Source organism: Periplaneta americana, chromosome 5, assembly GCF_040183065.1.
Source record: "Periplaneta americana isolate PAMFEO1 chromosome 5, P.americana_PAMFEO1_priV1, whole genome shotgun sequence".
NCBI lineage: Eukaryota > Metazoa > Arthropoda > Insecta > Blattodea > Blattidae > Periplaneta > Periplaneta americana.
The window spans coordinates 11,434,523-11,461,091 of record NC_091121.1 but is presented as its reverse complement, the minus strand read 5'-3'; the positions used below and the strand labels follow the sequence as shown (position 1 = coordinate 11,461,091).

The following is a 26,569-nucleotide window of genomic DNA, read 5'->3' as shown; positions in this document are numbered from 1 at the left end:
AGTGCCGTCTGATATTGTTTTATATAAATCTCAGCTGAAGAGTTAAGGCATTGAATTTTACTTTTATTCATAACTAGCAGTACCCATGCGCTCCGCTGCACCCGTTAGAAATAAATATAAAGTAATTACATAATTAAAATAGGACGTTTGATCCAGGGAACATTCGTGTTTGATAGAAGGATAAATCGTTTAATATGTTACTTAATTTAAATTGCATCCAAATAATTAAAATGCGATCATTTTGGTCCAGAGACACTCATTTGGTGCAAAGACAATTCCTTTAACCTGTTTCTTAATTTTTATTACATGCAACCATAGTTTAATGAAGATTGACATCATTTAGATTTAATGTGTATATTTTATTTTACTGGTTATAGGTTTCCATTGAATTATGGTAATAACTTAATTTTACCCTTGTTTTCTACATATTCAGTGAATGGCGCTTGGCCCACTATGGTTGTGAACCCTTCAAATAACTTAAATTATATTATATAATATTACATATTATATTATATTATATTATATTATATTATATTATATTATATTATATTATATTATATTATATCAGACGTTACTGTAATAACATTATAGCATTATGTCCATCTAGAGAAACTACACTTTCCAATGGTGAAATAATAATTAATTATACAAATCGGTTAATTTAGCTTCCGATATTACTTCATACAAACACAGAAACATTCTCAGTAGGTTATCTTTCATAGCTTTCGATTGTTGCTGTGCAAGCCCCTTATTGACGAAGTCATTTGTTTTTTAATTCATTATACGGCCTTAGATGGCAGTTATTTTAATTTTAAAAATCATTTATCTCATGAAATATCAGTCCTATCAAACTTTTTTAAGGAATAAAACTTATCGAAAATTATTTTTAAAGAAACTTTTGTTATGTAACATTTTTCACAAAAATCAATAATAAGCGAGATATTTCGATTTATTTAATTCAGGCCCCGTTATAACCGCCCTTTTATGTAATGTATTTTGAATGCCATATAGCCTAAAATCTAAGTTACAACGAACTTAATTTATATTCCAATTTTCATCGCAATCCGTTCAGCCATTATCGCGTGAAAAGGTAACAAACATACAGACAGACAGACATACAAACAAAAATGTCAAAAAAGCGATTTTCGGTTTCAGGGTGGTTAATTATATATGTTAGGACCAATTATTTTTGGAAAATCGAAAATTACCAGAAAAATTTCGGCTACAGATTTATTATTAGTATAGATAACAAAATGGCCTTGTTCCCATGGTTCTTGGAAATTAAAACGAAACCTACAATTGAATGTGCGCATGCAAGAAGGTGAATTCTCCAAAAGGGCAAGTTTTCAGGAGAAGGTTAAAACTGATTTGTAGTCGCATATCTTATTGCACACAACTTCTTTATTACAGAATATCAATATACAATGGTAATGCCTGCCTTTCTGAGGTATTATATGCAATGAATTCCATCTGCTTTAAATACAAATACAGATTAGTTTTAACCTTCTCCCGAAAACTTGGAGAAATCACCTTCTTGCATGCGCACAATCCATTTATTCGCCAAATTCCACCACTTTACACACCCCTGATTAGAACGCTATGGTACCGAGTTCAACCTCTCCTTGCTGTACGTACACGCAGACAAGTAGAATATTTGTGGAGGGAGAAATGAAGGGATGGCGTATATAGCGCCCGCTCGGAAACATAGTGCCCATACATACAGGGACATCATTTTATTTTTGTTTCAATTTTTATTGTACCTGAGTTTTTGAATGTACTTCACTCCCACCCCTTCTACTAATGAAGTTCAACCGTCCTCCACACAGAACCAAGACCGCATGTAAACACTACTGAGTTAGTGAGTATAGTACGTTCCAGAAATATGTTCGCGTTTTCCAGTGACGAAAGACCTTTCAATATTGAATCATATTTTCGCACAGGTACTGTCCGTTTGCCTACGTCGCATCCCGATTTCCCCCACCTGCTTCTGCTCACCCCTCTGTAAGAGCTGGGCTGTCTTAGCTCTTTTCTGAAAACATTAATTTCTGTTAGGAATTGGACGTTTACGTAATATTATACAACTGTTTAAAATAACTTAAATAAAAGGGCCTCATTAAGTAATTAACTGTCACGTGATTTCCCTCCTTTTCTACGATCCTGCGACATAACCATTTGGACGGACAGTAGACAGCATGTCTGAGTAATTTTATGTGTGCGAGTCGGGCAGAAGTGAAGATTGAATTTACAGTACGTAAGGTACTCTTTTATAGGGTAGGTACAGAATTATTTTAACATGAGTTACTAGTACGAAGGACGAAACTGGTAATTGGAATTAGATGCAATAGTCTATAGTGCGATAATATGCACAAAAGAACTGAAGCCTGTATGGAAATGAACGGCAACCATTTTCAAAAATGTGTTTAAATATCCATATTATGATTATTTTTCAATTTAACTTCATTCTCTATATTGTACGCTAATGTGCTGTAGACACAAATATAAATGACACTCGGGAGGAAATTAAACGCAGAATAAATATGGGAAATGCCTGTTATTATTGGGTTGAAAAGCTCTTATCATGTAGTCTGCTGTCCAAAAATCTGAAAGTTAGAATTTATAAAAGAGTTATATTACCGGTTGTTTGTTCTATATGGTTGTGAAACTTGGACTCTCACTTTGAGAGAGGAACATAGGTTAAGAATGTTTGAGAATAAGGTGCTTAGGAAAATATTTAGGGCTAAGAGGGATGAAGTTACAGGAGAATGGAGAAAGTTACACAACGCAGAACTGCACGCATTGTATTCTTCACCTGACATAATTAGGAACATTAAATCCAGACGTTTGCGATGGGCAGGGCATGTAGCACGTATGGGCGAATCCAGAAATGCATATAGAGTGTTAGTTGGGAGACCGGAGGGAAAAAGACCTTTAGGGAGGCCGAGGCGTAGATGGGAGGATAATATAAAAATGGATTTGAGGGAGGTGGGATATGATGATGGAGACTGGATTGATCTTGCACGGGATAGGGACCGATGGCGGGCATATGTGAGGGCGGCAATGAACCTTCGGGTTCCTTAAAAGCCATTTGTAAGTAAGTAATGTGCTGTAGACAGTATAACATACACTGCATAATGAATACATTCGCATGGATAACTCTCAGTTCGTGAGTAAAAACACTTATTTTTAATACTGCACTGTATTTTGATTAAACAAAAACCTAATGAAAATTATCAAACTCAAAATCGCGAAATTTCCTAGTTTACGTAAATGGATTAACTACTTTTCTACCCTCCTATACTTAGTAAAGTGATTTGTTTGTGTTTTACTCCAGTATCATCGCACTAAAGTCGTGGAAGGGAGTAGCAAACGGTGTTTCCGGTTCTCTAAAGGTATAGCCAGGTTAATATTAAAAATGTTAGTAAAAATAAAATGATGTCCTTGTACAAACAATATTACTTTGTTCCCATTCCTTGTGCAATTGGTAAGGAGGAGCACTCATTTAAACCAGAAAGTGGAACTATCACGATACTGACCCACAGTATTAGAGGGGGATGTTCATATGTTTGCTTCCTTTCGCTCTAAAGAAGCTGGCAAAGACTAGGAGGGGGGCGGATTCCCGTCTCTACTGTAATAATGATGAGACTGAACTTTGGCAGAATGCCTTTTTAAATGTGTCATTTTGAAAGTAAATCTGTACGAATTATACCATTGTGATTGAAACGTCACAGTTTTATGAATAATTTCGAGGGAAAAATTGTTCCGGAGCCGGGTATCGAACCCGGGACCTTTGGTTTAACGTACCAACGCTCTACCACTGAGCTACCCGGGAACTCTAACCGACACCGATCCAATTTCTCCCTCTATATCGACAGACCTCAAAGTGGGCTGACAACCGTCAAGCAACCAACTTCGAGTGCACACTAACTCCGTGTGACTTAAATTGTGGTTTTCTGTTAACGAACAGTGACGTGTATTATGCAAATCAAGATTTCAGGTATAACTCCCTGTAAAGTTGATTTGAATAATTTCGAGAGAAAAATTGTTCCGGAGCCGGGTATCGAACCCGGGACCTTTGGTTTAACGTACCAACGCTCTACCACTGAGCTACCCGGGAATTCTAACCGACACCGATCCAATTTCTCCCTCTGTATCCACAGACCTCACAGTTTTATGTTTCCCTTTTCTGCCTTTTTTTAAGATAAATGCCTAATTTACAAAATAAATGCTTTTTGCCTTTATTTGATTATTTATCTTTATTTATTTATTTATTTATTTAAATTCAAATATACAGAATAAAGAAATATAATTACAAAACAAACAAAGAGAAATACAAATAAAATAATACAAGCAATATAGAAAGAAGATACAGTAGTATTAACAAAATTTGAGACCGAATGAGCAGCGCTCGTGCTCGGTCGCAGTTCAGATATAATATTAAAATAAAATAATAATAATATAAATAAATAAGTAAAATAAAATAGGAACTAAAATATAATTACAGCGGCAATGGAATTATATAATATAATCTTAACACTAGAGAAGAATAATATCGCACGTGAAAAGTAGGACTATATATATTTCAAAATTATAGAATACAAATGTAATATAGGTTGATTAATTCATACACATAGGCTATAAATTTATTTAATCAAATTGAAGATATTAACACGTTTCTAATTTTCTTGTTATATGTTAGTGGGTTACATGTTAGAAGTTCTTGGTGTAATTTAGTTAAAGCATTGTACAACCGAGGGCCAAAATTAATGCTATGCTTTAGACCAGCAGATGTGAGACATTTAGGTTCTACTAATGTTGAATTAATATTTCGTCTTGTGTCATAATTATGTGTCTGTAATATAAACTTATTACGATTTTTATGATAAAATTTTAACAGCGTATACTTATAAATTTGTTCAATATTAAATACATTAAATTCAAAATAAATTAATTTAGTTGGATAATCGAAACGTTTCTTCAAACAAATTTTAATTATTCGTTTTTGTAGTAAATTTAACGGACTAAGATTAATTTTTGTACTTCCACCCCAAACAATTATACCATATTGAATGATAGACTGAATAATGGCCAAATAAACATTTCGTAGAACTCTAATAGGTAAGTAGCATCGAAGATTAACGAATTTATAAATTGTTTTACGAAGCCTCTTACAAAGATAAGTAATGTGATGAGGCCATTTTAAATTCTGATCAATAATGATACCCAGATATTTGACATACGTGGCTTCTTTCAAAGGTGGACATTTACAACTTTTGGGATCTAAACAATTTTCACTGTGTATTATTAGTCTATATTTATCGCTAAATTTTACTACTAAGATTTCAAATCATCCGTCCTCAAGTGAGGTTGACCACTGGGATCCGGAATTAACAAAATATAAAAGATAAAGGGAAATGAAACGAGCAAAATACTGATTCGATTTGTACATTAAAACAAAAATTTACGTGTTAACATATACAGTAGATGATAGTGTAAAATTTGAAGAGAGGCCTTCAGAATTTCCATTACAATCTTCTGAACCTCATAAAAGGGAATTTGAAAGGATTTAAGGATATTACATGTAAATTTTGGTAAACAACCCCTCGCTCCAAATAGTAAGCCTGCAACATCCCAGTTGTAAACCGAAATGCCGTATTTTTCACTGAGGTATGGAAGACAAGGTACATATTTAGCTCGCTTGTCATCATTTATCTGCAGTGCTTGATTCGTGTCTCGTTCAAAGCAAATCGTAGGGTCTAAGACCATCGCTTTCTGGGTTCTTCTATTGATGGCAATTATATCGACTCTTCTATGAGAATCATCTTCAGACACACAATGAATCTCCTCATGTACTTCCCATCCTCTGTTTCTTAGCAGGTTGGCAATTGCTGTACGGACACGATGGTGTCTGTTGTTACGCAGTAGCTCTCCCTTCTTACAGAACCCCAGTATTAATTCATTATTAAAAATTGCCTACAGGTATATTTTAATTTATTTCTATAACCGCTACAATGAAAGTGATTTCACCGAACGTATATTATTGTCTTTCAGTCAGTTCATATTCTCTTTGCAACAATGAGTGCTGCCGTGCAAAAATGTGTAACAGTAAGCGTTTTAATTATCGCTTGTCTTTATTTGACAAGGCAGCAATGAGTGCGGGTCTAACGTTATTTTTAACAGTTATTTTTCTTTTAGTTTTCAATGCGACGTTGTTGTAGCTAGCTAAATATTTCATATCGCAGCATATCAGTACAACCAAACACAAAAATGCACTTTCCAAGGCTACTGGGAAGAAGATTTCTTTGCTTCCAACAGTAATTGCAACATCGAGTCGAAAATCTCAATTTGCATTCGACTTATGTAAAGCTTTTCTTGCTGCCGAAATCCCTTTGTGAAAAGTGCAATGTTATGGGTCTAGTCAAGGTTTTTGGATTTTCCTTTTATTGTGTATTTTAGCTATTTATGATGCCTTTTTACCTGCCTAATTTAATGATGCATAATGCCTAAACATCCGGTTTCTGATGATGATAAAAATAACAAAATGTGATAATGCTGATAATGATGAAAACAATGACAATGACGACTGTGATAATTATGATGATTCCGGAAACCTAAAGCACTTTCTTTATATCAGTGGTTTTCAAACTGTGGTTCGTGAACCCCTAGCTCCCTGTTACCTGTGGTTAATTTGGCATATTTCCATAAGAACAAAATCTACTGCACCAAATTACAGCATACAGAACTCGAGATCTCTTTACTGAGAGCACCGAATGCGTCAAATCTTTACAGTTAACCGAGACATCCGACGTAATTAAAGACCCACGAACCAGTTTGTATGACGCTCGACGTATGAGGAAGAAACTGCGAGAAAAGGAATTACAGTAGAACCTCTATTATCCGTGGTAATGAAGGGGATGGGCTGAACGGTTAATCGAAAAAAATCGGATAATCCGTACCATAAATATATTTCGTAATTTTCTCCGTGGTGTTGTTTTTAAGACGCTAAATAGTGGACAGTTCAATAATTTTATTCTGGTTGTCAACAACGGGTTTTTAAGGGGCAAGGATAGTAATATGCGTTACAAGAGCGGTATGTTGATGTTTTCATGTTCGAGGAAAAGATTGAAAAAGCGAAACGTAGTTGAGATTTTTTAATTCCCGAGAACATGAAAACAAACATACCGCTCGTGTATCGTACATTATTTTGTGCGAAGATCGTTTATTACATACCTGAAAGAGGAATTTCTAATTAGTTGCAATGAAATCTCCATCTTGGTTTCTGTTCAATGACGGCAACTTTGGAAAATAAATATATCTATCTTCAACATTGTTCCTATAAAATGTTTTCTGTGTTTACTATACTGCTGCAGGCCGTGATATACGTCTGTCTTTTTTTTCCCCCAGTCTATGTTGAGTCTGGAATCTTGTTGTAATTTTTTCACGGCTTCCTTAATGTTACTTGCATTACAAATGCAGTAACTTTTGTGGTGTTGTAGAGTTTACTTAAGTTTTGCAAATATTTAAAAACAATAATTAACATTGCAATTTAGGTGAAATTGCAGTGGTAGGTTTCCAATTTATAATTGTTACTATGTTAAACGTCTTTAAAAATAATATGTTAAAAGCCTAAAGCAGTAAAATGAATATGACGCTTAAGCGGTAAGAAAAGGGAAATTGTTATGTGTGTTACGTTGGGAATACTGAATGTGGTATTTCACACTTACCGCGTATTGGTTGTGTGCGGAAAGCAAGCAAATACGCACGATCTCGCACAAAATATGGCTGTCAACAAAAAAATAGGAATAATGGAGGTCTCATTTGTAAATTTACATACTTTCATCATCATCAGGGAACGGATTTATATGGACTAAAAATATATGAAATATGTAAATATATATGTAGTTATTTTTACCAAAATATGGAATTAAATATGGATTTTTACCAAAATATGGAATTAAATATGGACTTAAAATTATAAAAAAATGACTATGTACGTTAAATATTGGTACATTTTAATCAAACTAAACAAAAAATATAATGGACGTACCTTATCTTCCAATGTAGTTTCAACAAAACACAATTTTTATTGTCTGTTACCATAACAATAGGTTACAAACATTTCTTTCAAGTGCTGAAAAGTGAATCTTCTTCTATTGTCTCTGAGGATAGATTTATACTGACTAAAAGAGCGTTCGACGTCACAAGAAGTAACTGGTACATAATTCAATTTCACAATGTCTGCTGGGGATAAGTCCAAGTTAATCTTCACTGTTGATTCACCACTCATCACAGCAACAACCTTTTGTAGGGTTTTTTGAAAGTACAGTGTCCACCTTAGCTCTTACTGCATCTGCAACTTTACCTCTACCACGATTCAGTTGTTCCACAGTACTATTTATAATTTCAAAACTTTCAGATAGTGAAAGGTGCCTATTTTGGAGACTTTTGAGCGTTTTTATGATGCATGAAAATGTATGCTGAATGTGAGCTAAGTCATTCTTCACACTTATGTCACAGGTAACTGTTTTCGCAGTATCAATTGAGACTGCATCTTCAGAGTCCAATGCAAGGAGAACATTGTTAATAGAGTCTATATGTTCGGCATAATATTCAACTGCTTCTAGCCATGTACCCCATCTAGTTAAAATTGGCTTTGGTGGCAATGGAATTTCAGGGTACATTTCTTTCAACACGTTAACTCTACTGGGAGCTTTGAGAAATACTTTTTTCACTGATGAAATCAACAAATCTACTTTAGGGAAATTGTCTCTGACCACTTCTGCCACACGATGAAATGCATGCGCCACACAAGTAAAATGAGTCAATTTAGGATATACAACAGATAATGCTTGTCCAGCTTTGACCATATAAGGGGCAGCATCGCTAATAAAGAATAACACATTATCGTACATAATACCCTTTGGCCACAGGATACCCATAGCTTCGTTGAACAGTTTAACTATAGTTTTGTTATTGCACTTTTCTAGAACATCACAATGTAAAAGAATTCGTTCAGAATATTGTTCACTTAACAAACCGATAACTACATTACCAACAAGTCTACCTTCTTTGTCGGGAGTCTCATCAATGGAAACCCAAATTGAACTATCTTTAATTTCATCTCTTATCTTCTGTATTGTCTCATCGTAGATGGATGGAGCATACGTCTTCCTAAGTGTTGACTCATCCGGGATTGTATGTTGAGTATATTTTTCAAGGAATTCCCTGAAGACCTTATTCTTTAGTTTGTAGAGAGGAATATCAGCAGAGATGAGAGAACGGCACAGGTCGATGTTAAACTCAGATCTTACATTCGATGTTGTTGGTTGTGTTAAAAACAATTGTCTCTGCTTGGAATTTAGTTGTTTGTTGGCCTGATGTTTACTAGTTGTAATGTGTTGTTGCACCAGGAACTTTTGTGTAGATGATACTGCACACTGACACAAATTACAAAATAATATTTTATTGTCAGTTGATAAACCATCTTCTTTAAATTCTGAAATGTAACTTGTTAGTGTTGATTTTAAATTGACTGAATGACGTACTTTTGGCATATTTACCGTCTTTATAGTATGATTTACAAAACTGAACCTATGTGTACTCTGACTGGCATTTAACTGTTGAGCTGCACAACTGAAGTCTGTTAAAAATTTTAAATTAAATTAATACAGTTTTGTAACTTACTTTCCCATTGTTGATAGGACTGCTAATTTTCAAATAACTCTGATGTTAAAGGGATTACTGAACATGTGTTTAAATCTCTATTGTTGAAATGTATTTTTAAAAGTTAATGGAATTTTGTTTTGTTTTATTGTTAAACCTAATATAATATGGACTGTTTTATATGAAATATGGAAAATATATGGAAATTAACGAAAATATGTACTAAACTCTAAAATATGGAAAAATATGGAAAATAAAAGTAGGATTTTTCAACCCTACACATTGTGAAACATAAAGATAATGCAAAATATAAATTATATTAGCTTTATAAGTAAATATGTATTTACATATAAATCCTTTCCCTGATCATCATCATCATCATCCTTCACGAATTAGACCTCTGTAGACCTGTTTCGGCCCCATCTAGCAGTCTTCTTAAAGGTCTTCCTGGTCGACGATGTCCTCTTGGTTTATACTGCATCATAATTTTTGGGATTATTGAATTTTCCATTCTTATTACATGATCTAGCCAATTGAATTTGTATCTGCTGATGTTTTCTTCTACTGACTTTACTTCTAATTGTTCTAAAATTTCTTCATTCCTTTTTCGGTCTAAAAGAGTATATCCTACTGTCCTCCTGAAGAATTTCATTTCCGTTGCTTTGATTCTGGAAATGAAATTCTTCAGGAGGACAGCAGTATATACAGGATTTACATACTTTATACACTCTATACTTGTTTTTTTTTATTAAATATCGCAGTTGTAACTCCAATCTCGTATTCTGATGTGATATGAGCCATAGTTTCCCTTTCACAAACCATTCAATTATTTACACGTTTTTCGATACGTTTTCTCTTGACACCCGTGGAAGACATTTTATATAGAAATTATACAGTAGGTCCACCGCAGTGGACTAACGGTTAGCATGCATGACCGTGAAACGAGCGGGCCCGGGTTCAAATCCTGGTTGAGGTTTATTCCGGGGTTTTCCCTCAACCCATTAAGTGCAAATGCTGGGTAACTTTCGGCGCTGGACCCTGGACTCGTTTCGCTGACATTATCACCTTCATCTCATTTTGGATAAACCGTCATAAAATAAACAATTAAAAGAAAAGTTGTGTAGAACGGAAATTCGAACATTAGACCATAGTGTGTAACGATAAAGGGTTGTAATAATGCCCTCTTGAAAAAATACAGACCTGGGCGTTATTAACTCGATTGAGTCACTGCAGATCACCATTTAACTCCACACTCCACCTTCCCCGGCTTAGACAGTTTTCTTTCGGTACGGTATGAGCGGACAGGTAGTCAGTGACGGATTGTATCAGGCTTTTACGAACTTAAGGCTCTCGTTGGTCGTCTAAAATCCACCACTGATGCAAAGAGCCTTACTCTGAGTTTGTTTATAAGGCGGTGTCAGCGAAAAGGACATGGGTGTCTTTGTTCCTTTGACTTCCCGTCTTATGCCAGGGCTGTACTAATACAGGGACATCATTTTATTTTTACTTCAATTTTTATTGTACCTGAGTTTTTTAATGTACTTCATTCCCACCCCCTTCTAGTAATGAAGTTCTGTCGTCCACACAGAACCAAGGCCACATATAATAAACAGCACTGAGTGACTATAGTACGTTCCAGAAATATGTTCGCGTTTTCCAGTGATTAAAGGGTTTTCAATATTGTATCATATTTTCGCACAGGTACTATCGTCCGTTTGCCTACGTCGCATCCCGATTTCCCCCACCTGTTCCTGCTCACCCCTCTGTAAAAGCTGGGTGTCTTAGCTCTTTTCTGAAAACATTAATGGACGTTTACGTAATATTATACAACTGTTTAAAATAAATAAAAGGACTTCGTTAATTGTCACGTGATTTCCCCCCTTTCTAATCCTGCGGCATAACCACTTGGACGGACAGTAGATAGCATGTCTGAGTAATTTTATCTTTTCGGATCGGGCAGAAGTGAAGATTGAATTTACAGTACATAAGGTACTCTTTTATAGAGTAGGTACAGAATTATTTCAACATGAGTTACTAGTACGAAGGACGAAACTGGCAATTAGAATTACATGTAATAGTCTATAGTGCGATAATATGCACAAAAGAACTGAAGCCTGTATCGAAATGAACGGCCACCATTTTCAAAAATGTGTTTAAATATCCACATTATGATTATTTTTCAATTTAACTTCATTCTCTATATTGTACGCTGATGTGCTGTAGACGGTATAATATACACTGCATAATGAATACGTTCGCATGGATAACTCAGTTCGTGAGTAAAAACACTTATTCTTAGTACAGTACAATACAGAACTCAAAATCGCGATATTTCCTAGTTTACGTAAATGGATGAACTACTTTTCTTTCCTCCTATACCTAGTAAAGTGATTTGTTTGTGTTTTACGCCAGTGTCATCGAACTACAGTCATGGAAGGGGGTAACAAACTGTGTTTCCGGTTCTCTAAAGATATAGCCAGGTTAATATTAAAAATGTTAGTAAAAATAAAATGATGTCCCTGTATAATGTACAAAACAGTATTTCATGTAAATTAGTTCTGAAATAAAAGCGAAACAAAAACAGTCGGATAATCCAACAATCGGTTAATAGGGTGACGGATAATCGGGGTTCTACTGTATAGGCGTGGGCTAACCTACCTCAGAAAGGTCTTGGCGTAGAGCTATTCAGCGAGTTTACTCCGGAGAATTCCTGGATACGACATCGTGAAGGCCTAACCTCTAGCGAGTGGTGCGAAGCTATTAAAATGACTACACACGTGTTCCCTTCCGGGCAGGACTCGGGACAACATCCTCTGTCAGCGATGTCACAGAGGGCCAGAAACACTTGCACATGTCCTGGGCTCTTGTCCGCACGATGAAGTACTCCGTTACTCACGACACCATAGAATTCGTTCGATGATCGCGAACAGTTTAAATCAATAAATTTTCAAGTGTTCGAAGAAGTACACGGACTGGCAGACAAGAAGAATAGACATGATTGCCATCCCACCAAATAACAACAATGGCTACATCATCGATCCCACCGTTAAATTTAAAAAACAAAAGAGCCTACCTGAAGATGTAAATGGGGGGGGGGGGGAAACGACGTCTATGTACGTACCGTTCCATATTTCATGGACAAATACGGTCTACAACAAATTGAAGTAATAGGCCTTATAGTTGGAGCGCGCGGAACTATTCCCGGTTTCTTCTTCCAGACCTGGCAACGTTTCGGCCTACAGAGGAAGGCAATTGACGACATCGTTCTTGCAGCTCTGAGAGGATCAATATTTATACTCCGAAACCATCTCTACGGTCAACAGTGATCTTCAAATAATTAATTAGTACCTAATTATTTATTCTGTTATTTCTTGTCATTGTTTTGTGACTCCATTAAACGTAAACAAATGTATATTATTTTGTGCGAGATCGTTCGTATTTGCTTGGTTTCCGCACAAAACCAATCCGCGGAAAGTCTTAAATTCCACATTCAGTATTCCCAACCTAACACACATAACAATTTCCCTCTTCTTACCGCTTAAGTGACATATTGATTTTACTGCTTTAGGCTTTTAACATATTATTTTTAGAGACGTTCAATATAGTAATAATTATAAATTGGAAACTTACCACTGCAATTTCACCTAAATTGCACTGTTAATTATTGTTTTTAAATATTTGCAAAAATTAAGTAAACTCTACAACTCCAATAAAGTTACTGCATTCGTGATGCAAGTAACATTAAGGAAGCCGTGAAAAAATCAACAAGATATATAGACTGGGGGGAAAAACACAGACGTATATCACGGCCTGCTGGAGTACAGTAAACACAGAAAACATTTTAAAGCAACAATGTTGAAGATAGATATTTTTGTTTTGCTAATTTGCCGTCATTGAACAGAAACCAAGATGGAGATTTCATTGCAACTAATTAGAAATTCCTCTTTCAGGTATGTAATAAACGATCTTCGCACAAAATAATGTACGATACACGAGCGGTATGTTTTCTTTCAATTCTCGGAAATTAAAAAAGGCTCAACTACGTTTCGCTTTTTCAAACTTTTCCTCGAACATGAAAACTTCAACATACCGCTCTTGCAACGCGTATTATTATATTCTTTCAACTGCCTATTGTACAATATGCTCTGCCTTTGTGGTAGTCTGTTAATATAGGGAGCTGTTATCGTTTAGATAAATAAATAAATATGAATTGATACAAAACTACATATATTTTATAGGTACCTAAAATATGTCAATGGATTCAAATATGTTACTTCTCTAATTATTGGAAAATAAATTTTGTTTAAAAATTCGTCAATGAAAATTTACTTTCAAAATTTATTATTTAATATTAAAACTAGCGTTGTTGAACAGGCTGTGAACATCTAGGAGGCAATGCCGTGATCAACAGAGCGAGGATTGTTCCTGTGTTTCCATGGAAACTTCTTGAGCACATACAAGCAGATAGAAGTTAATGCAAATCCTCAATGCTTTATTTTAGATCACCGTTCACCGCCTGCCATTACATCACTCTGGCCACGGCCGACTTGATGTCCCTTTGCTTTTTTGTAAGGAAGAAGCAAAGCGAGTATCAAGTGGGCCGTGCTCTGACATATAGTGTCACAGCCGATAGTAATACAGTTGACACTGAAGAGGGTTGCCAGTTTACCATGCTTCGGAACGCGATGAATGGGATTTCAGATTATGTCGACTGGCACATGGTAAGTCCATTATCTTCGCCACCAAGTTTTTTTTCGTATGATTTTTGTATAACTTTATAATTTAGTTTTGCGCTAAATTTTTAACGCGGTATTCGATAGCTCTTTTTCTTCAATATACATAAATATAATGTGTAACTTAATGTACTTGAAAACGTAAATGAAAAACATTATTATATCCTTGCAAATGTAAATAAAAAAATTACAAAATCATAATTCGACACTAAGTTCTTGCAAGATATGAAATATATTTGTTATCAAAATTGTATCAAATGAATCAATGAGATTTTGAATTATATTTTTAAGTAAAATCGTTACGAAACACACTGTGTCTTATTTTTCTCAGAAATGGTTGTAGCTAGCTACACTTCTCAAAATTTGTTTACATTTCCACAGTACTATAGTATTACATAATTATGGAATATGCTTTTATTAATATAACTATCTGTACCCGTGCGCTCCGATGCACTTATTAGGAATAAATATAAAGTAATTACATAATTAAAATATAAAGTTGGGTCCAGAGAACATTCGTGTTTGATAGAAGAATAAATCGTTTAATATGGTACTTAATTTAAATTGTATTTAAATAATTAAAATGCTATCATTTTGGTCCAGAGACCACTCATTTGGTGCAATGACAATTCCTTTAACATGTTTCTTAATTTTTATTACATGCATCCATACTTTAATGAAGACTGACATATCATTTAGATTTAATGTGTATACTTTATTTTACTTGCTATATGTTTCCATTGAATTATGATAATAACTTAATTTTAACCCTTGTATTCTACGTAATCAGTAAATGGCGCTTGGGCCACTATGGTTCTGAACCCTTGAAATAACTTAAATTATATTATATTATATTATATTATATTATATTATATTATATTATATTATATTATATTATATTATATTATATTATATTATATTATATTATATAAAAATATGTTAACGGACGTAGGCCTACACCGATAAGTAAGTTTTTAATTTGTTATGGGGGCTCTTGAATCTCAGGAGGAACAAATTTTATTTTACAACAGCGCAACATAATCTGCTTGACTCATTACCCAATTTTTTTGCATTGCATTTAATGCATATGTATTTTAACACGATTCAATTGAGCATAGTTAAAATTTGGATTATAAAATAATGGAATGCTAAGATAACATATCATTACTGCATACTAAATCAATACACTCTTGTGGTTCGTTAATTCTCTGAGATAAACATTATTTTAAGAAATACAGGAAACGAATACACAGAATAGCCTATCAAGTTGTTTGTGCATAAGAAGTTATTTTAATCTTACCTGTCCTCAATTCACTCCGAAGTTACTGTAATAACATTATAGCATTATGTCCATATAGAGAAACCACACTTTCCAATGGTGAAATAATAATTAATTACACAAATCGGTTAATTTAGCTTCCGATATTACTTCATACAAACACAATCATTCTCTGTAGGCTATGATTCATAGCTTTCGATTGTTGTTGACCAAGGCCCCTTATAGACGATTTCATTTGTTTATTTCATTACACGGCCTTAGATGGCAGTTATTTTAATTTTAAAACTCGTTTATCTCATTAAATATCAGTCCTATCAAAATTTTTCAAAGAATAAACATTATCGGAAATAATTTTTAAAGAACTTTTTGCTATGTAATATTTTTCACAAAAATCAATAATAAGGGAGATATTTCGATTTATTTAATTCACGCCCTCTTATAACCCCCCCTTTTAAATGATGTATTTTGAATGCCATATAGCCTAAAATCTAAGTTACAACGAACTTAATTAATATTCCAATTTTCAACGAAATCGGTTCAGCCATTATCGCGTGAAATGGTAACAAACATACATACAGACAGACATACAAACAAAAATTTCAAAAAAGCGATTTTCGGTTTCAGGGTGGTTAATTATATATGTTAGGACCAATTATTTTTGGAAAATCGAAAATTACCAGAAACAATTTCGGCTACAGATTTATTATTAGTATAGATATAGATATTAGTTGAACTTGATTTAAAATTATGTCGACTGCACATGGTAAGTGCATTATCTTCTCTAGCAAACTTTTGTGTTTGTTTCTTGTATAGGTAGCCTATAACTACCATTATAATTATTTAGTCCTGTAAATAATATTAATCTTAATTTAGGTATTATTAAACCAGTGTGTGAATAGTTTCCCTTGATCAGTAATTGAGACTAGTTCACACATGGCTTCGTGTAAATGGTTCTCTTATTCTAGCACAAAATATTTAAATATCCAGTTATTTCATCACTATATAATTTTATTTTTCTAGGTTAAAATATTTGGGGCTAAGAGGGATGAAGTTACAGGAGAATGGAGAAAGTTACACAAACACAGAACTGCACGCATTGTATTCTTCACCAGACAATTTAAGAACATTAAATCCAGACGTTTGAGATGGGGAGGGCATGTAGCACGTACGGGCGAATCCAGAAATGCATATAGAGTGTTAGTTGGGAGGCCGGACGGAAAAAGACCTTTAGGGAGGCCGAGACGTAGATGGGAAGATAATATTAAAATTGATTTGATGGAGGTGGGATATGATGATAGAGAATTGATTAATCTTGCACAGGATAGGGACCAATGGCGGGCTTATGTGAAGGCGGGAATGAACCTCCGAGTTCCTTAAAAGCCAGTAAGTAAGTAAGGTTTAATTTGTACTTCAGTAAAAAATTATTTCTTTGTTCTTAAATTCCACAATGAATTGTCTAGGCTTTATTAATCAGTTCATATTTTAGTATTTTGATTTTTATTGTAATTGTAAATTTAATATTAATTGTAATTATAATTTTAATTGTATTCTTCATTTTGTAATTAAAGTCCTCTGGTAGAGGGGAAGAGAAGGCCTGATGGTCTTATCTCTACTAGGTTAAATAAATAAATACTAATATTAAATACTAAAACTTATTTTCTCTGAGAGAATAGAAAACATAGAACTTTCCCTTCAAATTTTACTTCGCAGTAATTTTGACAGGACAAACTTAAAAAGCAGAGGTTTTTCTTTTTGGCTTTTCAAGTTTTTACTCGGGCAGCACATAAGGAACTAAAAAAAGGAATATCCCGCGAAAAGCAGGACATCTGGTCACCATAATTATCGTCATTCTTTTATCGATTGTAATTATTTCAGAAAGTGTATGAATGAGATTTTAAAATGTAAAACGCTATTTAAAATCATACTCCGGCACCCCGGAGATGCTACGAAAAACTAGGCCATGTTCAAGGAATCCCAGATGTTTGGTAAACCTACGAATAAGCCAAAACTACAGGGACATCGTTTTATTTTTACTAACATTTTTAATGTCAACTAGCCTATACCTCTGGATCAACGCCGTTTGCTACCCCGTTCCACGACTGGAGTTCGATGATACTGGCGTAATATATAAACAAATCACCTTACTAGGTATAGGAGGGAAGAAAAGTAGTTCATCCATTTACGTAAACCAGGAAATATTGCGCTTTTGAGTTTGATCATTTTCATTAGTTTTTGTTTAATCAAAATACAGTACAGTATTAACAATGCGTATTTTTACTCACGAACTGAGCTGTCCATGTGGACGTATTCATTATGCAGTGCAGATTATACTGTCTACAGCACATTAGCGTACAATATAGAGAATGAAGTTAAATTTAAAAATAATCATAATGTGGATATTTAAACATATTTTTTGAAAATGGTGGCCGTTCATTTCGATACAGGCTTCAGTTGTTTTGTGCATATTATCGCACTATAGACTATTGTACCTAATTCCAATTACCAGTTTCGTTCTTCGTACTAGTAACTCATGTTGAAATAATTCCGTACCTACTCTATAAAAGGGTACCTTAGGTACTGTAAATTCAATCTTCACTTCTGCCCGATCCGAAAAGATAAAATTACTCAGACATACGATCTACTGACCGTGCAAGTGGTTATGTCGTAGAAAGGGAGGAAATCACGTGACAGTTAATTACTTAACAAGGCCCTTTTGTTTAAGTTATTTTAAACAGTTGTATAATATTACGTAGACGTCCAATTCCTAACAGAAATTAATGTTCTGAGAAAGGAGCTAAGAGAGCCCAGCCACTAGCTGACGAATAAAAGCTGGTGTGGGAAACCGGGATATGACGTAGGCAAATGGACGACAGTACCTGTGCGAAAATGATTCAGTATTGAAAAGCTCTTTCGTTACTGGAAAACGCGAACATATTTCTGGAACGTACTGTTTACAATGACCGTAAGGCTACTATGACTGTATATGCGGTCTTGGATCTGTGTGGAGGACGGTTGAACTTCATTAGTAGAAGGGGTGAGAGTGAAGTACATTCAAAAACTCAGGTACAATAAAAATTGAAGTAAAAATAAAATGATGTCCCTGTACAATCAAACACAAACACGTGTTTCTTATTTTCGTCTACCTACATCATTTATTTGTTCTTTAATTTAGGAATGGAAATAATGCTAAAAAGGCGTGAAATGATAATGTATGATAAGACAATAGTAGCAAATACAATATGTAAGTTTGTTTTCAGCCCTCCTGATTAGTAGCCCTACCTTCGTAATTATCATTCCCTACAAAACATGACTCACTTTCCTAACTAATAAGTTGCACGTACAGTAGGTATGTTTGCCGGTGAGTAAACAGGTCTTGAACCTTGACTGTCTGCTGACAAGCGCGTGTCGTCCCGTGACGGAAAATCGAAACGGCCTCGCGACTCTCACTACACGAAGAGCGTGAAATTTTAATTTCACCCAAACAGAACTCCTTGGCAAACCATGTGAAAACTGTGAGTGGCATAGCTATTACTTTTTCGTGTTTGCGTAAGCCAGAAAATATTGAACTTTAATCTTCAATAGCAAGCTGACATATTTAGGTCCCATTGCATAACACATGTTAATCATTCGATGCTTTGTTTAAGATATTACAGAAATCCGAATAGAAAAAGGAGATTACAAGGAGTAGGGGAACATAAGGGGAATACAAGAGGAATAAGGAGAATATAAATAGAATAAGGGGTATACAAGGAGAATATAAAGAGAACAAGGGGTATACAAGGAGAACAAGGAGAATATAAAGAGAACAAGGGGTATACTAGAGGAATAAGGAGAATATAAAGAGACCAAGGTATATACAAGAAGAACAAGGAGAATATAAAGAGAACAAGGGGTATACAAGGATAATATAAAGAGAACAAGGGGTATACAAGGATAATATAAAGAGAACAAGGGGTATACAAGGAGAACAAGGAGAATATAAAGAGAGCAAGGGATATGCAAGGAGAACAAGGAGAATACAAGGAGTAAGGGAATATAAGGGGAACAAGGAGAATACAAGAGGAATAAGGAGAATATAAAGAGAATAAGGGTTATACAAGGAGAATATAAAGAGAACAAGGGGTATACAAGGAGAACAAGGAGAATATAAAGAGAACAAGGGATATACAAGAAGAACAAGGAGAATACAAGGAGTAAGGGAATATAAGGGGAAGAAGAGGAATACAAGAGGAATAAGGAGAATATAAAGAGAACAAGGGATATACAAGGAGAACAAGGAGAATACAAGGAGTAAGGGAATATAAGGGGAACAAGGGGAATACAAGAGGAATAAGGAGAATATAAAGAGAACAAGGAATAAACAAGAAGAACAAGGAGAATACAAGGAGTAAGAGAATATAAGGGGAACAAGGGGAATACAAGAGGAATAAGGAGATTATAAAGAGAACAAGGAATATACAAGAAGAACAAGGAGAATACAAGGAGTAAGGGAATATAAGGGGAACAAGGGGAATACAAGAGGAATAAGGAGATTATAAAGAGAACAAGGAATATACAAGGAGAACAAGGAGAATACAAGGAGTAAGGGAATATAAGGGGAACAAGGGGAATACAAGAGGAATAAGGAGATTATAAAGAGAACAAGGAATATACAAGAAGAACAAGGAGAATACAAGGAGTAAGGGAATATAAGGGGAACAAGGGGAATACAAGAGGAATAAGGAGATTATAAAGAGAACAAGGAATATACAAGGAGAACAAGGAGAATACAAGGAGTAAGGGAATATAAGGGGAACAAGGGGAATACAAGAGGAATAAGGAGAATATAAAGAGAACAAGGAATATACAAGGAGAACAAGGAGAATACAAGGAGTAAGGGAATATAAGGGGAACAAGGGGAATACAAGAGGAATAAGGAGAATATAAAGAGAACAAGGAATATAGAAGGAGAACAAGGAGAATACAAGGAGTAAGGGAATATAAGGGGAACAAGGGGAATAAAGAGGAATAAGGAGAATATAAAGAGAACAAGGAATATACAAGGAGAATACAAGGAGTAAGGGAATATAAGGGGAACAAGGGGAGTACAAGAGGAATAAGGAGGATATAAAGAGAACAAGGAATATACAAGGAGAACAAGGAGAATACAAGGAGTAAGGGAATATAAGGGGAACAAGGGGAATACAAGAGGAATAAGGAGAATATAAAGAGAACAAGGAATATACAAGGAGAACAAGGAGAATACAAGGAGTAAGGGAATATAAGGGGAACAAGGGGAATATAAGAGGAATAAGGAGATTATAAAGAGAACAAGGAATATAAAAGGAGAACAAGGAGAATACAAGGAGTAAGGGAATATAAGGGGAACAAGGGGAATACAAGAGGAATAAGGAGATTATAAAGAGAATAAGGAATATACAAGGAGAACAAGGAGAATACAAGGAGTAAGGGAATATAAGGGGAACAAGGGGAATACAAGAGGAATAAGGAGAATGTAAAGAGAACAAGGGATATACAAGGAGAATACGAAAAGAACAAAGGAAGTCGAGGAGACTAAGGGGAAGACAAGTAGAATAGGGTAAAGGTAAGGAGAACAAAATTAGTACAAGAACAAGGAGAACAGAATGAAAACAAGGGAAATACAAGAAAAAGGAGAACAGAAAGAGTAAGGGAATATAAGGTGAACAATGGGAATACAAGAGGAACAAGGAGAATATAAAGAGAACAAGGGGAATACAAGGATAACAAGGGGAATACGAAGAGAACAGTGGGGAAGACAGGAAGAACAAGGAGAGCAAGGGGAAGACAAGGGGAATAAGGGGAAGTCAAGGAGGACAAGAGGTGGACTAGGAAAGCAAGGGGCATACAAAGAAAAGAAAGAAAAGCCAAAGAGATGAGAAAGACAAAGTGGAAGGGGTGTACGAGGAGAACGAATGAAATGTAAAGAGAAAACGGGGAATACAAGGAGAAGGAGAACAAGTGGAAGATAAGGAAAAGACATGGAGTGTAAAGGAATGAGGCGAATAAAGGGAGAAAAAAGGACTGCAAGGTCCAAGTGTACTTGTAGCTACCATTAAACATACATGCGCGTGTCACTGAAGATCATTGCCTCCATGCCTGTTGAGTCAGTCTATCAAACAGCGTCAGATTGTCTTCAAGAACTGAGCTTCTACACGGGATTTTGTGTAAACAGTCAAAATCTATTAGTATTAGAGGAGAAAAATTCGCTGCGGCGCCGGGGATCGAACCTGGGTCCTTGGTTCTACGTACCAAGCGCTCTGATCACTGAGCTAAGCCGAATTCAACTCAGAGCACCGGATCGAATTCTTCTCCTTCAATGTTTCCCTTTGTGGCCTGACTCCAAGTTAGGCATATATGTTGACGTTTGTCCAATGTCAACTGCCATTATACTAGGGGCGCACTCAGCTGAGTGACTTGTTTGGCCGGGATTCCGCAGTTATATGCACTGCTAGCTCTGAGAATATTATAGATTTATTTATTTGTCCTGCAGAATAATATCTGTAATATTGACAATTAATATTAGAGGAGAAAAATTCGCTCCGGCGCCGGGGATCGACCCCGGTCCTTGGTTCTACGTACCAAGCGCTCTGACCACTGAGCTACGCCGAATTCAATCCACGGCACCTTTTTCTCCTCTAATATTAATTGGCAATATTACAGATATTATTCTGTAGGACAAATTAATAAATCCATAATATGTCAAAACCTATTGCGATTTTTCATGGAATATCTACATATACGCCTCATGGCTAGTCTTCTTCTCCTCCTTTCAAGGGATGCATTTAGTATAGAGTCCAGGCGTTTCCCTGGTCCCAAATAACTTCTCTGTTTTCAACGTCCTATCTGTTGCCTACATTCAGGGCAGTTCGGAAACATTGTTGTACCAACATAACTGGGCCTGGAGGAGTTGAGTCAATTTTTAAGTTATTTCCCATAACCAGTGAAGAAGTGAAGAAGTTGTACGTCAAAAATTATATTTAAATACAAAATAATAAAACGTATACGTTTGTGCGAGATCGAGCGTATTTGCTTGGTTTCCACACAAAACCAATCCGCGGAAAGTTTAAAATACCACATTCAGTATTCCCAACCTAACACACATAACAATTTCCCTCTTCTTACCGCTTAAGCGCGACATTCATTTTACTGCTTTAGGCTTTTAACATATTATTTTTAGAGACGTTCAATATAGTAATAATTATAAATTGGAAACTTACCACTGCAATTTCACCTAAATTGCAATGTTAATTATTGTTTTTAAATATTTGCAAAAATTAAGTAAACTCTACAACTCCACTAAAGTTACTGCATTCGTGATGCAAGTAACATTAAGGAAGCCGTGAAAAAATCAACAAGATTCCAGACTCATCATGTTATTACTGCAATATGTTATATAAATAATATTGTTAAAATATTAAAATGAAAAATAAATCATTACATAACCTTACCGTTTGTTTTAAGTTCGCATTTATAGACTGGGGGAAAAAAAGACGTATATCACGGCCTGCTGTACAACAGAAAACATTTTAAAGCAACAATGTTGAAGATAGATATTTTTAAATTACATAAGTTAGGTCAGATGCAACAGTGTTCATGAGTAAGATAGTTATATATAATAAAAATAATATAATACAGTTATATGAACACTTTTTAATGATTGAATAAAATTAATAAAATCGGTTAAAAACCATACATGTTTCGGAGGAATGCCCCTCCATCTTCAGTGGTAGTATCACGACTGTAACAGGAAACACAAATTATATAAAGCTCGTGGTAAATAATAATTTTACAAAGATACATAATTTAAATGTCAGCAATTGTTGTACACAATATATATTAGACATTGCTTTTTAAAAAACTTTTTAAACAACTATTTTAATCAATTTAATTGTATTTAAGTTCATAATATGCATTTGAACTAAACAACATTTAGGTCATTTTACTTTCAACAATTGCTGACATTTAGATTATGTATCTTTGTAAAATTATTATTTACCACGAGCTTTATACAATTTATGTTTCCTGTTACAGTCGTGGTACTACCACTGAAGATGGAGGAGCATTCCTCCGAAACATGTAAGGGTTTTAACCGATTTTATTAATTTTATTCAATCATTAAAAAGTGTTCATATAACTGTATAACATTATTTCTATTATATATAACTATAGATATTTTTGTTTTGCAAATTTGCCGTCATTGAACAGAAACCAAGATGGAGATTTCATTGCAACTAATTAGAAATCCCTCTTTCAGGTATGTAATAAACGATCTTCGCACAAAATAATGTACGATACACGAGCGGTATGTTTTCTTTCAATTCTCGGAAATTAAAAAAGCTCAACTACGTTTCGCTTTTTCAAACTTTTCCTCGATCATAAAAACTTCAACATACCGCTCTTGTAACGCATATTAGTAATTCACGTAATCATCGGGAACCCCTTATCACTTTTTCGCTGTTTTGTACCTCTTATACTTAAAATTTTCAACAATCTGAACTATTCCGCGTTCATGATTAATATCGATAGCAGCTCTTTAACCCCCTATCGTACATTTCCACACCTGCGACACGCTTGTGTGCTTTGCAACGTATGTCAGGGCGTTGCTGTTTCTGTATTTGTGTGCTACAGTACAATAAACTGCAATGTATTACAGACTACTGCAATGTCATCGTGTGCACATAGAACCTTCTTGTGTGCAGAGCTAGCAAGTGCGATGATTATCGTAGCAAGAAGGTGGATGACGTCTAACTTGAATGTCGCGACCTTCATAACGGGTTTATTTAAAATCAACTCTCAGCAGCAATAGGCGGGCGTTGCCACCTGCATTGCAGTCTCCGAATACAGACCTGTCATGAAAACCTCAATCGATATTTTATTTGCTATTCATGGCTTAGTATGCACCGCTCTTTTGCAGTACGAAATGTTGCAAGAATGAAATATCAAGAAACAAAATCATTACAACAATTTTACTGACATACAATCAGTTATCACCAGACATCGAGATTTTGGATCCGATAGAATAAGTTTACTACGTCCATACTATAGGCAGCTTTTTCATTGTGTTAGAGGGGGATGGGAGTCGGCAGAAGAAGAGACATGTGTACATGAAACGAAGTTCAGTCCAGTCTGCTGGTGCTGTACAGTGACGTTCCAAAAAAGGCAACTAATTTATCAAACATTAAAATAAAATTATTGTTAGAGGAGAAAAATTCTATAGGATCAAAAAATTAATCTTTACATAGATTAAAATAAAAAACCTATCATGCGGAATTTTCAAAATTAATTAATATGCATTTCCTTTCGGCTTCTGTCATAAGCACAAGTGCAATACTTACTCAACATAATAATTCTACCAGTGGCGGATCCTCGGGGGATGGAAGGGAGGAACGACCTCCTCACATTTTTCTTCTTTTGAAAATAAATACCAAATAAAATATGGGCCTTGAAATTCGAGGAAGATTCGATAATTTTTAAGTTCACAGCTATAAGAAAACCTCGGTTAATCGAGTTTTAAACGACGCACGCTCATGTGCTGCTAGAAAACTGTGAGAAAGATGCGAGATTGTTTGTGTGGAGGAAAGTCAATCCATTCCTCCTCTACTGCAGTTAACACACATAGACAACAGCGCACTAGCGGCCAGAGAAAGAAGCAGAGTTTTAAAGCAAGTAAATGAACGGAGAGGGAGGAGATCCTCCTCTGAATCAGCGCATGGACGGGAAATAGAAACCGACTGGTCGTGCAGCAAGCTCGCTACTGCTGCCATCTAACGATGTTGCATTCAACCAGACTAAACACATCTAGGAGGAGGCACAATAAAAACAGTTTTAACGCAACGCTATGAAATACACCATATAAACTCTTTTTTTAAATAATAAATCAAAATATATTATTCATTTCACTTTGTATAGGCTCCTATTCATGGTTTGAAACTTTCGCGGATGTCTGAGAGTTGAAGTTGGGTTTATATAAAACAAAGAAGAAGTAGTTCTACATTAGTATCGCAGATTTGTTTGGCCCCTGAAATTCACTTCCATGCATTGTCTACTAGACAGGGCAACAGCCAAGTTGTCAGTTTTGTACTAATATATTTGAAATTGAACGTACTCCAAACTACATTATTTGCAACATAAAAAAATTAATCGGACACCGGCAGCTTTGAACAAAAATGGTAGTATGACTTTACAAGAACTGTCATTCTTCAAAAGCATTTGATACTGAACTTGTAAAATGTACATGTGGCAACACAGACCACGTGGGTGGGTGCAGTGTTCTCGCTTTCCTCAGATTATTTCCCATTTCCACTTCCGTAAAACAGTTCTGGTTATATGTTAGTAGCTGGTCTCTTCAAACACGTGTGATGCTGTAGTGTGCGAGAAAAATGTTGCGAGTTTGTGAATTTCCTTGTAATTGTTAATTTGTCCAATTATTCAACAATGAATGGAAGTGAAAACATATTATATTTTGGACAATTTAGAGAAACTCAGTTTACAAGAACAGATTATTGCTATACAGAAGGGAAGGCCAACCCCCAACACTACCTGGTCTTACATGTATGCATGTAGGCCAATTTGTAGCATGTTTCATTCAAGAAGGTGTCATTTTATGTCGTAACTTCTTTCCTCCTCTTAAGAAATATTCAGGAGCCGCCACTGAATTCTACACAATATACACAACTTATGAAGTACAATACATGGTACTGTTACAATGTAGCCTACTACAACACACATTCTGAAGGTCTCAAAACTAAACTTTCTTCGGCAGTCGGCAAGACAAAGTTTATATTGGGAGAAGCCCCGCTCTACATCACATGATGTAACGGATTTATTTTAGAAGGTTATTTTACGACGCTTTATCAACATCTTAGGTGATTTAGCG

At 35.1% G+C, this 26,569-nt stretch overlaps 1 protein-coding gene across 3 annotated transcripts in view; it reads right to left on the bottom strand.

Annotated features, from left to right (window-relative positions):
- LOC138699462 (enolase-phosphatase E1-like) overlaps positions 1–26,569 on the bottom strand; it is a 148,345-nt gene that overhangs the window by 84,378 nt on the left and 37,398 nt on the right. The window lies entirely within an intron of this gene.